The sequence below is a fragment of the Cupressus sempervirens genome, chromosome 7 (genome assembly GCF_028749045.1).
Source record: "Cupressus sempervirens isolate cs-2001-9-10 chromosome 7, ASM2874904v1, whole genome shotgun sequence".
Lineage (NCBI taxonomy): Eukaryota > Viridiplantae > Streptophyta > Pinopsida > Cupressales > Cupressaceae > Cupressus > Cupressus sempervirens.
The window spans coordinates 424,945,762-424,961,338 of record NC_143124.1 but is presented as its reverse complement, the minus strand read 5'-3'; the positions used below and the strand labels follow the sequence as shown (position 1 = coordinate 424,961,338).

The window sequence follows — 15,577 nt, the reverse complement described above, 5'->3', positions numbered from 1 at the left end:
TTTTAAAAATAAATAGGCTTTCTTGTATAAATTGACACTCTCACTTCTACAAAATTGGTTGGCTTCCTCATAAGGAGCTTATTGCACACATTAAAATTTGTGAAGACATTAAGTTCCGTATGGAAGATTAAATAGAAATATAGACATTATATTTAGTACATCATGTAATTGAATTTCACAATTGATAGATTACAACATCTATTATATTCCATGAAAAAAGTATAGATACATGAAACTTTAAAAATAATATAAATATAAATATGTTTTCTTAAGAATAAAATAATATTCTATTCATCATTTTATTATATTCAACTTAATGAAAACCACAAAATTAGAGATATGATATGTTGACAATAACATAATATCTAACAACAAAATAGAATCCACATGAAAAACCCATTTTCTTTAATAGAAAAAATAGTTTAACAGTGTTATTGTTGTGTCGGATTAAAAAAGGACCACAAAAATTCAAATGTGTTTTGTAGTAGCGATATGCTTTTGATCTTTTTCTGTTCTTTAAAGGGCGGCATACGTAAAGGCAGGGTTGAGCCGGCCTCAAAAAAAAAACGGGGGCCTAAAGGCAGAGTTAAAACTGCCTTAAAAAAAAGAAAAACCTAAAGGCAGAGTTGAAGCCGCCTCAAAAAAGAGAACATGTGTTCCCTGTCGAAGTAAATTAGAGTCCTACATCAGGGATAAAAATGGTCGTCGAATTAGAAGATAAACTCTTCCGTTTGGCCTAGTCCTGCAAAATGTTACTGTCCCCCCACCAACGCTTGCAGTCATACACAGAACAAAAAGCCTGGAAGCATGTGAGAAACAGAAGTATCCCTGTGGCCAAAAGAGTAAGAAGCTGCCATGAACCAAATATATACTTGTTCACGTACTTCTTCGCAGAGACACTCCATCTGTTGTCATAATGCTTGTTGATGTCTATTATAACTTGGTCCAAATACTTAACTCGAGTCAGTTTGACACATTTACCCAAGCCGTTCCACAGGCTCGCCACTTTCCCGTCGTCTGCCAGATGATTGGAGATAATTCCGCTCTTCCTCAGCAGCCGAACATCTTCTTCTGTGTCAATTATGCCGTTCATGAAATCAGTGTAACGAGTGAAAACCAAATCACCAGGCGCCGCCGAAGCTTCAAACGCCACAAGATTTCTCAAAACTACTTCGGTGTGGGAATCCAACCTCAATTTGGGAAGATAAAGTGTCGCCGTGGCCTGGTCGAAGCGAATTGTGGTGAGGTCTCCGTGGGTTGGACGAAATTTTACTCCTGCTGAGCATAACTCAGACACAGAGGGAACAGCCAGTTCGTCCCGTGTAGGAGGAGTTTCGGCAGAGGAATACCCTTTCTCCTCGTCTTTTTCCTCACTCGTTTCATCTCTGCGCTTTATTGAAAGAGTTTCAAAAGCGGAAACAAGATTCGTCGACAACTGTGTCACGAACTGTGCGGGCCTTCCTGCAAGCATACGGTCAGGGAGTGCCTTCACAAGTTGAACAACCCCAATTTTTAACGAGGAGAGAGCCTTCCATAAAGATTTCAGAGGAAGCGTTAAGCAGCTTGAATCGGGTAATGCTACATTCCCCTCCATGTTCTTTTTAGAAATGGTATGCTCCATGGCTGCTGCAGGGACAATAGAGTAGTAGAGCACTTCCAATATGTGACCCCTCTCTTTTATACACAGCCTTGAACTCTCCCCCATTTTGAGCATAAATGGCGACCATTCTTCACAGGCGAGAGTCACCAGACTGCGGAGCGTTTCTTGTGCCTTATCTTCGGAACCCAGCTGGATTTCCAGAAGCCTCTGCAAGATGAACAAAGGAATCTGATTTTCTAGCATCATCAGATCTCTCATAATTGCATTGTGTGTTGCCCTGGTGCGAGACGTATCTAAAACATGGTCCAGTCGCTTCACCTTGGATGACACTTGCGATGAAGCCATATCGGCCCGTGTCACATAGAACTGCAAGCACTCGAGCACGAACGATGCGTCGAGAGCCATGAGCCATGCAAGGGCTTCCTCGCTGTAGTCCAGAAATTTGTGATAGGAGTTTCTGATTTGCCAGTCGTACTTCTTCACCTTTTCTACAACAGATTCGAACTTGCAGTCACCGCTTAGTGCCTTCTGAAATCTTCGCGCAGAAGCTATTTTATATCTCTCCATCTCCAACAGCTGCGATCTCCAATGGTGATATGGTCCAATGGAGACACACTGCGGAATGTATGCTTCTGGCTTCACCGTCAACAGCTGCTTGGGCACACCGAAAACGGATACGAAAATCTCCTTCTCTTCTTCCTGCTCGCCATGTCTTTGCAGGCCCTCCTTTATTCGAATAACCCAAAAGTCTTGATCGATGATTACATCATCTGCATTCATTGATTCCTTAAATTTATGTTTGAAACAGAAGAGGGAACGCAGAGATCGGGCCAGGATTAAAATTTGATTGTCCAAATCTCAAGTATGAGAAATATGTTGGGGCAGTGTCATTATATAGCTTTGTCGTAGCTCGGATCTGGAAAAATTGGCAAGATGAATTTCACAGAAATTTCGTTGCTCCAGGCAACATCTAAAAAGACATTTCTCTTCGTGCAGCTTCACATGTTAAATGCTTCGTGGACTTGGATTCCATTCAAAGTACGTAAGCTGCTTGTTATTCTCCGATAGTACTTCCACGAGGGGATAGGAGCGGTGACTTAAATTGATAGATTTCAGACTATCGTAAGATGAAGCATTTAGCGAAGTTTTATTAACTTTATTCTTCGACTTCAGTGGTTAAAAGTTTCGGTTTAAACCGTCGCTATCTTTAATCGCATGTTTTCTTCGAGTAATACTGTTTCTCTCAGATTCTTGTGAATTGCTTATGTGGACGGCCCACAAGAATACCTAGTCTCTTACGTTGAACACAATTTCTCCGTCTTTCCACTGACAGATTTATAAGAATTTCATTGTACTTTTAGGCACTAGAAATAGATAATGTTTGTAGAATATGTTGTAGGACTTTTAGTTATTATTATTTTCTTCTTTAGTGTTGTTCTTTGTTTTTTTGTCATCAACAAATTGATTCTTTGTAATTTGTCATTATTTATTAAGTTATTCTTATGAATAAGCTGTAATTTTAAAATTAGATTTTTTATATTTAGAATTTTCTAATTTATTTTTTAAATGTGTAGTTTAGTAAGATTTTTAGTATTAACATTTAAATTAAAGTTATATTTTATGACAATGATAAAGAATTGAAGTTATATATCTAATAAGAAAAATTATATACATATATTACAATTTAAACATATTTATAATGTAATTTCTATTAGGTCAGTTAAATATTCTTGAAGAAAATTACTTGAAAAAGTAAAAAATAAGCTAAATAACATATAAAAAATGTCTCAAATATTTATAAAAAGGAATAATTGAATTTATAAATCAATACATATGTTTATAATTTTATTCAAGATACCTATATGTATAATATTTAAACTCATTATTATTTTTATCCAAATTTTCAAATAGTATATTTAGATTTAACAACTATAAATTATACGTCATTTAAGTTATTTAATATATTATATTTAGATATCAAAGTTGGTTAAAATGATATAATTGAATATTAAGTTATTATGTAGTTTTATTTTTTGGTATTAGCAATAGGAGATTCATCTTACACATCAACATGCTTGGATCAATAGTATGCAAAAATTATAATTTACATCATATGATTTTTTTCACACCATGTTTTATTTTTTGCTATCAGCTATAGGAGATTCATCTCACACATCAACATGCTCGGATCAGTAGTATGCAAAAATAATAATTTACATCATATGATCTTTTTCACACCATTCTAATAGTGAGATTAAGGGTACATCTAGTCTGTGTACATCTTCCTATAAAGTTTGGTAAGTACTAGCTACACCAAGCTATGTATACACCTAAAATAGTTAAGGATATATATGCATGCGTGTCATTTTTGGTGCATATCATCTCACTATCTTTGATATATTTCTTTTAAATCACCATTATTTCCTTTCTACTTTACCCATGTCCCCCATCATATAGGTTTATTCACCAAAAAAAAAAATTCCTCTTTAGTTGCTACATGTATGGATCCTAAATCTAAAAGAAACTACAATGAGGGTTCTCGTAGTAGCTACTACACATGATATGGATACAAGAGGATTTCATTAGGTGTATTCTTTTACTTGGAATCATTTATTTGTTTGCGTAAGTTCCACCTTGATATTCTTCAACACTCTTTTGAAGGCCATCCTTTAATACAATCACCTTATTAAGGTAAATTTATGAAAATACTGCCATAAAATGTCTCATTTCTCCATATTGTAAGAGCTCTTCTAATGTCCTTCTATTAGAAGCTAATCGAGATTCATATTGTTAGAGTGGGGTTGTCATTACACCAAAAGATCGATCTGTTAATGCCCAATACAACCACTCGACTTATAGTACACAGGAGCAAGTTAAGCCATTGTCACGAATCCTGAGGGGAATGTTGAAAAGTTTTCCAACAGTCTCTACCTTAGCATTACCCATAGGTCTGAGGATTTGAACCTATAACCAAGCTCTAATACCACTTGTTAGAGTGGGGTTGTCGTTACACCAAAATATCAATCTATTAATGCCCAATACAACCACTCTAACAAGAGTATAGAAGGAGGTTAAGCCCTTGTCACAAATCTTGAGGGGAGCTATGAACAAATTTCCAACACCAATGTCATAAAACATGAGTCTTTTGAAAGACTCGGCAAGATTTCTATACGTTCCACTAAAAAATTTTATCATTTCTAAGCTTCCATATAATCCAAATGATTTTAGCTTATTTAAAAGACAAAAATGAGTTGAAAATACTCCTAAGGACAAATATGTTACCTAAAATAGCTTGTCCTTGTGGTTTAGATTCAACTAAATAGACCTTTATCTAACCAACATTTTGTTTATTAAATAAGAAGGAAGATGAACTTGATAGAATAAAAGAAAGAGACTCTAAGAAATAACATCAAAATCCCTAATAATATCTTTATTATGGAGGCTAGTAGACTTTACCTTCCCCAATATTTACTCATTTTTATGTTCTTTTGTGCATTGAATTTATTCATTTTTATGTTCCTTTGTGCTTTAAATTTACTCATTTTTATCTTCCTTGTTAAAAATATCTATTAAAGGGATAATATATCCCACCTTTTTTCATCTTTCCTTTCCTTTGAAGTGGTTGGCCTAGGGGGGTCATTTTTTCCATTTCAAGGTCATGGTATAAAGTAGAGCTTCTTCAAGGGGCATCTCCTCACCTAGGTTATTAGGTTTAGCATTTTACCTTAATGATTCAACTTTTTAGCACTGCAAGGATTATCTTTATATGGGAGGGTATTATTTTTTAAAATATTAATAATCATAGCACTCTATGCATGTTCATATAAACGATTTGTCTTTATTGTTTATCAAAGAGAAGATGGGTCCTACAAGAGAATTTATCAAATTAATAAATAAATCTCTAGTAGACAGGAGGAGAAGGCAAATAGGAAATGTTAAACTCAAGGAATAATATTAATCCTATAAGCTAAATAGTTATTATATGACTTAAAATGGGAATCTAATAACAATGGATAATAATATACCTACCTTAATTGGGTAAAAATTATTATCACAAAGAAACAAAAAGGGTATACAAGGAGGTAGAGGAAAATGGTCTTACCCATTATCATTTTCTGCAACTACAAACTTTTACCCCTTTTGGTAAAATTTCTTAATTCAAAATTTATATTTCCCTTAGCTCTTTTCATATACTTTATAAACTTTTCACTTAAGACCAATAGCTATGGAAATTAGCTGATGATTCACCTAAACATTAATTCTTCTTATCATGACTTTGTTCTTATGTTAGGTGTCATAAAACTTTTTAAAAAGGTAATATTATATTGCTTCATAGAAAAAATATGTCATTAGGTTACTACTACTAAATATAGCATAGATACCACTATTTATAAGCATAATATATACTCTTTAATTAAGTAAAAAGGCCCACGATCTTATTAGTTTTTGGGAAAATCAAGTTTTGATAAAATGATATACAACTCCCACTTATTTTAGGATCTAAAGAAGAATTTCTCTTCCTTTCTACCAAAATGACAATGAATTTTCTTGATCATTAGGAAAGAATAATTTTAGAAACATAAGAGACTTTAAATCATGTCCCATAATAATGACATTAGTTATTTTGTTGTGATGAAAGATTTTGACAATATTCTTTCGACTATTGATATGAAATTTCCTTTACTAGACCATTTAAATACATTCTAAAATAAATTTCCCCTTGTGTGATCATAGGTATTGTAGTTATTAGTATGATTGCCCATAAAAAAAAATAGAAGTGGGAGATTGTTGACTATATATCATTGACAAGAAAGTGGGAGTATGTAGTATAAATAAGATTCATAATATCTTTGATAATAGTCTAGAGACTAGGAAATTAGGAAACAATTTTTTTGTAAAAGTATAAGAGGGTCTATGCTTGTACAACCTTAACAAATGTTTCCATCATTATCACTAGGATAATGCTGCAAATTTTATTATTACATTTAGAAATATCATTGCCATTTTTCTAATCATTAAAAAGAATTTGGTAAAGGAAAATATCATTAGAGATGTGGTCTAGGATGTAAAGACTCCAAAAGTTAAGAAAAAACTTTAGTTTATGCATGGATTTGATTTCTAACATTATTTTGTCTTTCTTTAACAATGAATTCCTTAATATTATTATAAAATTTCTCACAATTCATAAATTTTCATTATTGATCACTTAGGACATTATTAGGTATGATATTCACTCAATGGTTGTCTAGTCTTAGAGTGGGGTTAATTTCAATATGTTTGAAGGTGGAAAGAGTTCTATACAATTATAAAATATTGATAATAATTACCAAGGAAATAATAAAAATGCCTCTTAAATTATATATATATATATATATATATATATATATATATATATATGAGTTCATAGTCTAATTAATGATAATATTGTGCAATTTTCTTTAATCCATTATTTTAATTTCATTCCTCTTGTGACAATGCATTTTACCCTATTATTTGACATAACACCTATATTTTCTTAAATGACTAAAGTGAGAACATGATAAAGTTTTTTCCTCACATGCCCTATAGAATATATCCCTATGTTTGTCAATTGTACAACTATCCACATTACATTTGGTCTAAGAAAAAGGTGGCAGAATATTCTGCTACTTTTTCCTCATTGTACTTTTTCCAATTTATGTTTAAGAGGTCCTACTAAATACGCCAAGGCAATTTAATTCTATCATCTTACAAAGAATTGATAAATTTCATTCCTAAAGTAAACAGCATTGATGTTTTCATCAATTTACCACTTAATATTTTTAAATAAGCTATCAATTTTTTTGGATTGAACCCTAAAAATTCTATTACTTTACTTCATTCAAAAAAAATTAAATAGCGAAGCTGGGATACGGGCCAATAAATTTTGTAGTGTTAGGTGATTAAAAGGACTAAAGCTTCGTCATTCTATAAATAAATCATTAGTGTTTTGAATTAAGAAGACCGCATTGATAACATAAAATATAGTGTGCCATGCCTCCATAATATAGCAGAAATGTAAAAAAGGTCAAAGCATGTTTCATTAACCATGAAAAAAATGGACATGGATATTAACCAATAAACATCCCCCCTATTAAAATTATCAATAACCAAACGTTTACCATATGAGCTATTGCTTAATATGTTTTTCCTTAATAAATTTTGTTGATCACTAACCTCATTAACCTCTTTGATATGGACAAAATTTTAACCAATGATTAGGTGAATTTATCACACTTAACCCTATAGATTAAGGTAAAACTCTCTATCATTTTTTCATGTAATTTATAGAATAAAAAATGAATTCATAGTGATAGATTCTAATACGAAGTAATAAATTTTACAACCATCCATTCATAACCATGGCATGAATGTGATTGATGTATTATTCCCATGTCGAAAGCACATAGACTTTGTATTCATTTTAATAACTCAATGTAACATAAAATCATACATTAATTTAATCCATCCCTATACACATCTAAATTTTAAACAAAAAAATAATTAAATCATTGATAAATATATAATCACAAAATTTCAAACATGTCGATTTTGAATGGAAACAATTCTATTTGTATTCACAAATAAAACTATTCATCTCAATTTACATGTAAACAAGGTTATTTTCCTATTAGATCCTTAAGATAGAGGACCTCTAGAATGCATTAAGTAAACATATTTTTAATCCATAGGACCTACCATCTTATAAATTAGAGTAAGCTAACTCAAACCTAGAGCAAGTGAGAATTTTGCAATAACTATTTAGATAACACAAAAAGAATAATTCATCGAATCCTAAATATAAAAGCTCTAATTTTGTAATAGGATAAGGGATGAGCTGAAATAGAGGATTCTATTTGGTGATCTTGACCAATTGAAGTGCCAAGTTAGTTTCTCCACTAAAGGTAGACTACAAAAGTCTTGAGGATGGACTCATATTACTTCTATACCTAAGACTGAAATCATGTTTTCCTAGGAAGAGTAACCTTCTTGTAAGGCTAAATATTCTATGATACTCTCATAATTGTAATTATCTTAATGATCATCTCATTAGGTGAACACTAGTTCATAAGGAATCGTGTCTTAATTTTTTAGGATAAATTTATTGGATAAGATTAATGTGCATATCTCAATTGAACTTGATCCTTTATATATTCATGGATTTGAGAATATTGTAAAAAAAACTATTACATATTATCATCCTATGTATTACTATAGATGCAATCATTTTTTATATGCTTCTCCAAGTCACCCCTGATGACCATTATTGTATGTTTTCTAAAGAAACATTCAGTTAATTCAATACAAATGGTTCCTTTAAGTTTTGATTGCAAATTAAAGTTTAATCATAATACCACAATGTATGTCATATAACACACTCATAAATTTCTAAGTTTCTTACAAATGAAATATTCTTCTATTCCTTCATCATTACATGTTGATACTACTCTTATAAGGAAAATCATAAGAAATGATTTTGGATCATTACACTTTATCTTATGTTATAGAGGAGAATATACAGATTTATTAATACTCGATGCTTTTAAAATATATACAAAGTAGCATTAAGATTCTTGGGAAGTCTACATCTCACTTTCTTATGGAAGAAAATGAACAAACTCCAGAAAAAATTATAAAGAATAGCAATAATCTAGTTATAATCAATTTCCAACGTTGTAGAGAACCTTTTACAACAATCTTCTCTACTAATAGTAATGACTTATTCTCAATCACTCGAAAAACTTTATAACAGTGTCTTATTCTCCCCATAACAATTAGTCTGATAAAATTATTAAAAACCATGTCCATTTCTTATGCATTTGGTTTCGTATCTTAACCATAATCCACTACATTTGTCTGAGGATGTATTGTTGCTTCTGACCCCTAGAGTTTCATCAGTATTTTGGAGTATTATTATGCGCACGCTTGAGACTAATAATAACAGTGTAATTTTTCTTTCTTACTGCAAAATCCGGTTATATAAAATCCACGGTCAGTAGAACTCATCTTCTTTTTCATGTGCTATACATTATCGTCTCTCACTCTCTGTTCAAACCTAAATTCACATGACGTGTCAATTGGAAGATCAAATGCACTTAGGATATTGACTTTTCATTATGCTCTAAACTGTAATGCTTTTTTTCAACCCACATTCTGATACTGTTGTCCCTGGACACATATTAAGTCTAAAGAATTTTAGAAAATTCTTAGAGTTTAACACATTTCTCTTTAAGTGTCAATGCTTAATATGTGTGACTAAACTCAGAATTACACTTGTACAGTCGAGGATAGAAAGATATCATTCTTCTTTATTGGCAAAGATTGTTTATATTTATAGGCATAAAGGATAGTTCAAAAGTTCACAAATCTGGAAAATAAACTTTCTGCAAAGGGTTGTAGTTCAATTTGTTGAGTCTAGATGGTAAGGATAATGGTATGCGAAGATAATGCCATCAATGAAGGTTCAAATTATCAGAGGCGGTTTTGGGTCTAGTTTGACATCTTGTTGAATTTGATCATTGCAAATAAATAAACTAGACAGGAATTAGATAATAGAAATACGCATTCCAATTTGGCTCCAAAAAGGAGCATTTGCAATTGCACCTAAATAGGTAGGATCGGAATAGGTATTCCTATTCCAGTTTTACTTTTTCAAAATTGATATTTTTTTAGATCGGTGAAAAGAATATCGACCCTCAACTTTAGATTGTCATTATCATTTTGTGCATCAAACACAATTCCACCTAAATCTATTTGGTCCATGCCCATGAAAACAACCAGATGTAAAAATTGATTTGCTAAAGAAATTTTAAAAATAACCGATTTTCAATGCCTAAGAAAACATGGTTATTTATTTTTACTATAATTTTAATTGTTGGTTTGAGTCATAATCATATTACTTTTATTTGTGCATCCTCCCCACTTTTTATCATTCTAATGACAAGTGCAAGTGCTGTACAATATCTATGCTTCTCAATCATTATTTAGACGGTCCATACATAAATGACACATCTGTGCACTCTATCCTACACCATTTCTGCTATTTCAGTTTGTCATCTCATCTTTCATCGGTGGAAAGCAGTTTCGCAATGGTTGGGTGTCTGATTGAAGGAGCTGAATTAAGAGTGTCTTTCAACAGACATATACATGAGCTCTCTGTTTATATAAACTTTTCAGAGCTGAAGTAAGAGAGTCTTTCAACAGACATACAGATGAGGTCTCTGTTTATATAAACTTTTCAGAGGTTCTTCTCAGAAGGAATTGGATGAAAATGTGAAGAATTTGTTGTCTGCCATCTAAGAGATATGCGACATAGGTTCGGAGTGAACTTTTGGATACATAAATTACAATTTTGTCTAATCAAACAGAAAATAGGAATACACATTCTCTTTTTCTATTTTAAAATAACAAATCCATAATAACAAATTCCTATTCCCATATTTCTATTCTGCAGCCCAACGAGCCCTTGGTGTCACTCCACCAATACTTACCATTGTACAAAAGGCCTTTAAAACATTGCGTGGCGAATTCTTTGCAACAGTATTCCATTGATGTTCGAATATTTGGCTTAGATGGTACTCGCATACATTGGAGGGTGGCCTGATCAAATGTAGAGTATGTAAAGTAATGTGTTTCATTGAGGGTGTGGTAGGTTTCAGACGATTGCATGATGATTCTACGGTTCGAGAAGGAAAAGATTGAAGTTGAAATATGTTCCTCAGGCAACTTATATGAAGAGAAGGCCATGCTATTGTGACCAAAGTTGCCGCACTTAAAAATTTTTGAAATACTACAAACCGGATGGTATTAAGAAAATCATATTCAAAATATAATCTGAAAGTTCAAATAACTTCGAAAACAATATATTGACTACATTCAACAATGTTCATTAACTTGTGAATTAATAAAATGTAAGCTTGGAAATCCTATTATCTTGTACACGAAATAACCTAAATTAAATAATAAAGACATACCATCCTGTGGCTATGGTGTCCGTTCACCAAATTCTAGAAATATGAAGTTAGTTGAGAAAAAGTAGTCGTAGATTTTGAAGTTGATTTCGATAACGTGACTTCAAGCAAGTATTCAACATGAGAATAACACTCGAAAACGAAGAGATTCAAAGCTAAGACGTCAACTGATAGCCGCGTCATATTTTTTAACGCGCCTGTAATTCTGACCCCAATCTATTCTTCCATTGTCAAAAATGGGTGACCTTTCAAATTAAAAGTTTGACGTACAAGTTAAAATATCACATTATTATTTGTATGCAGGATCCACTAAGTTTTCTAAGTTCTAATTAATCTAACCAATTAGAGTTCAATATTTTTTTTGGGCAATGATTCCTTATAAAGTCTAAATTTCTTCCATATTAAATGAAAAAAAAAAAAAAAAAAACATTTATCTCAAATTTGATTAGATAAAATTGGAAAAGGCAATGAATAAATTAAATTTTGTTTCCAAAAAATCACATACTTATCGTAATGTCATTTATTGCATTCACCATTGATAGAAAGTTCATTTATTGCATATTCAATGCTTTTAGTACATAGTTTGTTAAATTGTGAGGCATCTTTTCGATTCTGTAGTTTCACATGTGTAGGCTTTTTTCGCTGTGGTTTTCATGTCAAGGCATATTAAGGCATATTCTACTTTGAGGGTTTTTTAGGTTCAAGTTTCCATTTATGTAAGTTTTTTTTTCTTCGCTCCTATGCTTTTCTTTTTGTGGTTTATCAGAATATTTGTTATAGTTTGCAAATGCGTTATCATTTTCTGGACGAGTTTGTTCGAAGAGGGTTTTGTGTTGTGTTAGTTTGATTGTTATTTTTTGTTGTGAATGTATGTAGTCTTGATTTCTTTGAGAAGGATTTGTGGAATTTTGACCCTTTTTTCGCTCTCCTTGAATGATAAACCGAACTAGAAGGATTTACAAACAAGGTTCCGTCAATGCTATTTAAACCTTTCGAATGTTTCAATACTCCCCTCCTATCCAATTTTATATGCAAGGGAGTTTAAACCCAAGTCTTGGTCTTTGAGAATTGGGGCAAAAAATTATAGATGTATATGTGGGGCAAATCTTCACAAGAATTGTTTTTTAGCCTTCAATGTAAACTATGATTTCCTTGGTGTGGGACTAGCTGTTCGACTAAAAATTCAATCCATATAATGATGCAGGAAAGGTGCTCAGAATTGAATGTCCAATAAATTAAATAAAAGTCAGTGAATCATGTTGTATTCCTCAACATTTAGCTTATTCTTGCGTTTGTGACTCCATTTTCGAGGATTTGGCCATATGTGATGATCTGTATTGGCATAGATTTTCATGGTCCCACTCCAATATTGGGAAAGCCAGCAGTGTATATATTTCAATCCTATTGTATATATTGTTTTCTTTTGGTAAGTGATTTTCAGTTATTAAATTTCTAGATTGGGCATTTTCTTTTCAAAAGAAAACCCTCATTCATAGTTTTTTGTAATAATTAAAGATGCAGAAGCCAACTGCCCAAAAAGGGAAACCTACATGTGGATGCAGTTATTTTTACACCCTTCCTAGCCCTTGCCAGATTTAAAAACTTTACATCCTAAATTTTGGAGATGGGTTTTTTATTTCTCTTGAAATTTATCTTGATTGGGATGAACAATTTGCCCTGAAATCTATATAAATTGGGATGAATGATTTCTCTATGAAATTTTCAGAGGGCAAGTAGTAGTTTCATCTTCGTACATGTGACTACACTCACTAATTTTTTGGTGAAATTTATCTAGCTTAAATTTCTAGTAGAATATTTTTTAAGGTGCCCATTTCTGTTATTTACATTCTTCATGGAGTAAACTACTTAGTGAAAATAGGAGTTGTAGCTCAATTATTGGGACCCTTGGTCTAGAATGATTTATTTAATATAGTAGCACATTGTATTTGAACTGAAATGAATATCTTTATCACTACAAATTTTGTCTGAGCCTGCTATAGAAAATATTTCAGAGCTATGTTTAGAAAATATTTCAGAGCTATTTTGTGAAAAATTTAAGTTCCTAGATTTTTCATGTTTTGTATCCTATTTCTTTGGAAACTTTTGTTTTGTAGGGCATTTCTAGCCTATGATATATGACATACAAACTGAAAAAAAAAATTAAAAATGAGATTACTATCTTGTCTCAATTAGTAATTAACAATCTAAACATTTTTCTTAAATAATTTTATCTCATGGTCTATTCTTGTATTCTTAAGGTTTCTCTATTAGGGATGGTAGAAGATGCTACTGTTAGTCTTAGGTAGCTTGGACAACTATTTATCTAGCAAATAAATATTTGTTAATTAATTGATTCCTTCTATAAGCAACTAGTAACATATATTGGTTAGGTTGTTTTAATCGAGAAGCATCTAGAAACTTCTTGGTTAGGTTGTCTTGATCAAGAAGTAACTAGAAACCTCTTGGTTAGATAGTATAAAAGGGGTCAAGGGAGGCATTTGGAGAACACAATAGAACAGAACAACTAAAGAATACCTAGATGAACCAAGGAGCAAATGTTACAAGTTACCTCACTAGGCTTAGACTTGTCAAGGATGAGTTAGTAGCTATTGGATATAGTCCTAGTGATAATGAGCTACTGAGAATAACCCTAAATGGGTTTTCTAAATAGTGGAGTGTCTTTGTTCAAGTTTTCAATGGATAAGATACCTTACTGAGTTAGGATCAACTATGGACTGATTTCACTTAGGAGGAGTTTAGGCTAAGTCTTGTCAATGGGGCCAACAAGAGCCAAAAAGTGAGGTGGAACAGGAGAATGTTGTCATAGTAGGGAAAGGGAAAGAAAATAAGGGATCTAGCAAAGGATCGAATTCAGAAAGTGAGAAGAAGAAGAAAGACCTTTCTAAGGTCATATACTTTGGATGTCATGAGTATGGTCACTATGTTAGTGATTTCCTAGAAAGGAAGAAGGAAAAGAAGCAGTTGGTAGCTTAAACCAATGTAGAAGAACTCTCCAATAGACTAGAAGATGAGTTTGCACTTATAGCTTGTATTGTGAGCTCAACCTTATAGACTATTTGGTATATAGATAGTGGGGCATCATTTCATATGACAAGAGTGGGAGAGTACTTCTCTAGTTATAAGGAGGAGAACACCAATATCCAAATTTCTATGGGAAACTTGTCCAAGCTCAACCCAGTTGGGAAAGGGACTTTTTAGCTTCAAAGGGAGAATGGAAAGATAATTCCAATTTATGATGTGTTGCATGTGCTAGGATTAGGTATGAAATTTATTTTTGTATTTTTTCTTCAAGATAGGAGGTATAATGTACTCTTTATAGGGACACATGTGTTGATTAAGCACAAGTATTGGAAATCACCCATAACTATTAGAGTTAGGAGTAATTGCCTTTATAGGTTGCAGTTTAGAGATCTTGGAGAGCTAGAGCATAGAGGATGGGTTATATTCATCATGGAGGACTCAGACTACTTCATGAGATGGTGATAGGTATTCCAAAGGTGAGCACAAAGCGTGATAATGTATGTAAGGGACACATGTTGGGAAAGTTTGTGAAATAATCTTTTCCAAGGAGTGACACTAGACTTAAAGGTGTTCTTGATCTAGTACATTTAGATGTTTGTGGACTAATGTACTATGTTACTTTTATTGATGATTTCTCTAGGAAGACTTGGATATACTTCTTGAAGACCATGGATGAGGTTTTCAGTCAATTCTAAGAGTTCAAGGCTATAGTGGAGAACTTGACAGGAAAGAAGATAAAGATTCTTCGATTAGACAATGGAAGCGAGTACAAAAAATAACTTCTAGGAGTTTTGTACTAGGGAAGGAATCAAGAGAGAGTGGATTGTTCCATACAATCCATAATAGAATGGAGTTGCAAAGAGGAAGAACCATTCTATATTGGAGGTAGCAAAAGCTATGCCCTACACGACCAGGATATGCCCTACTATCTATGGGAAGAAGTGTG

The 15,577-nt window shown here is 32.4% G+C and overlaps 1 pseudogene; it reads right to left on the bottom strand.

Moving 5' to 3' along the window:
- Window positions 1–388: 388 nt before the first annotated feature.
- Window positions 389–2,449, bottom strand: LOC149547353 (putative UPF0481 protein At3g02645 pseudogene; annotated as a pseudogene).
- Between the last annotated feature and the right edge of the window lie 13,128 nt (window positions 2,450–15,577).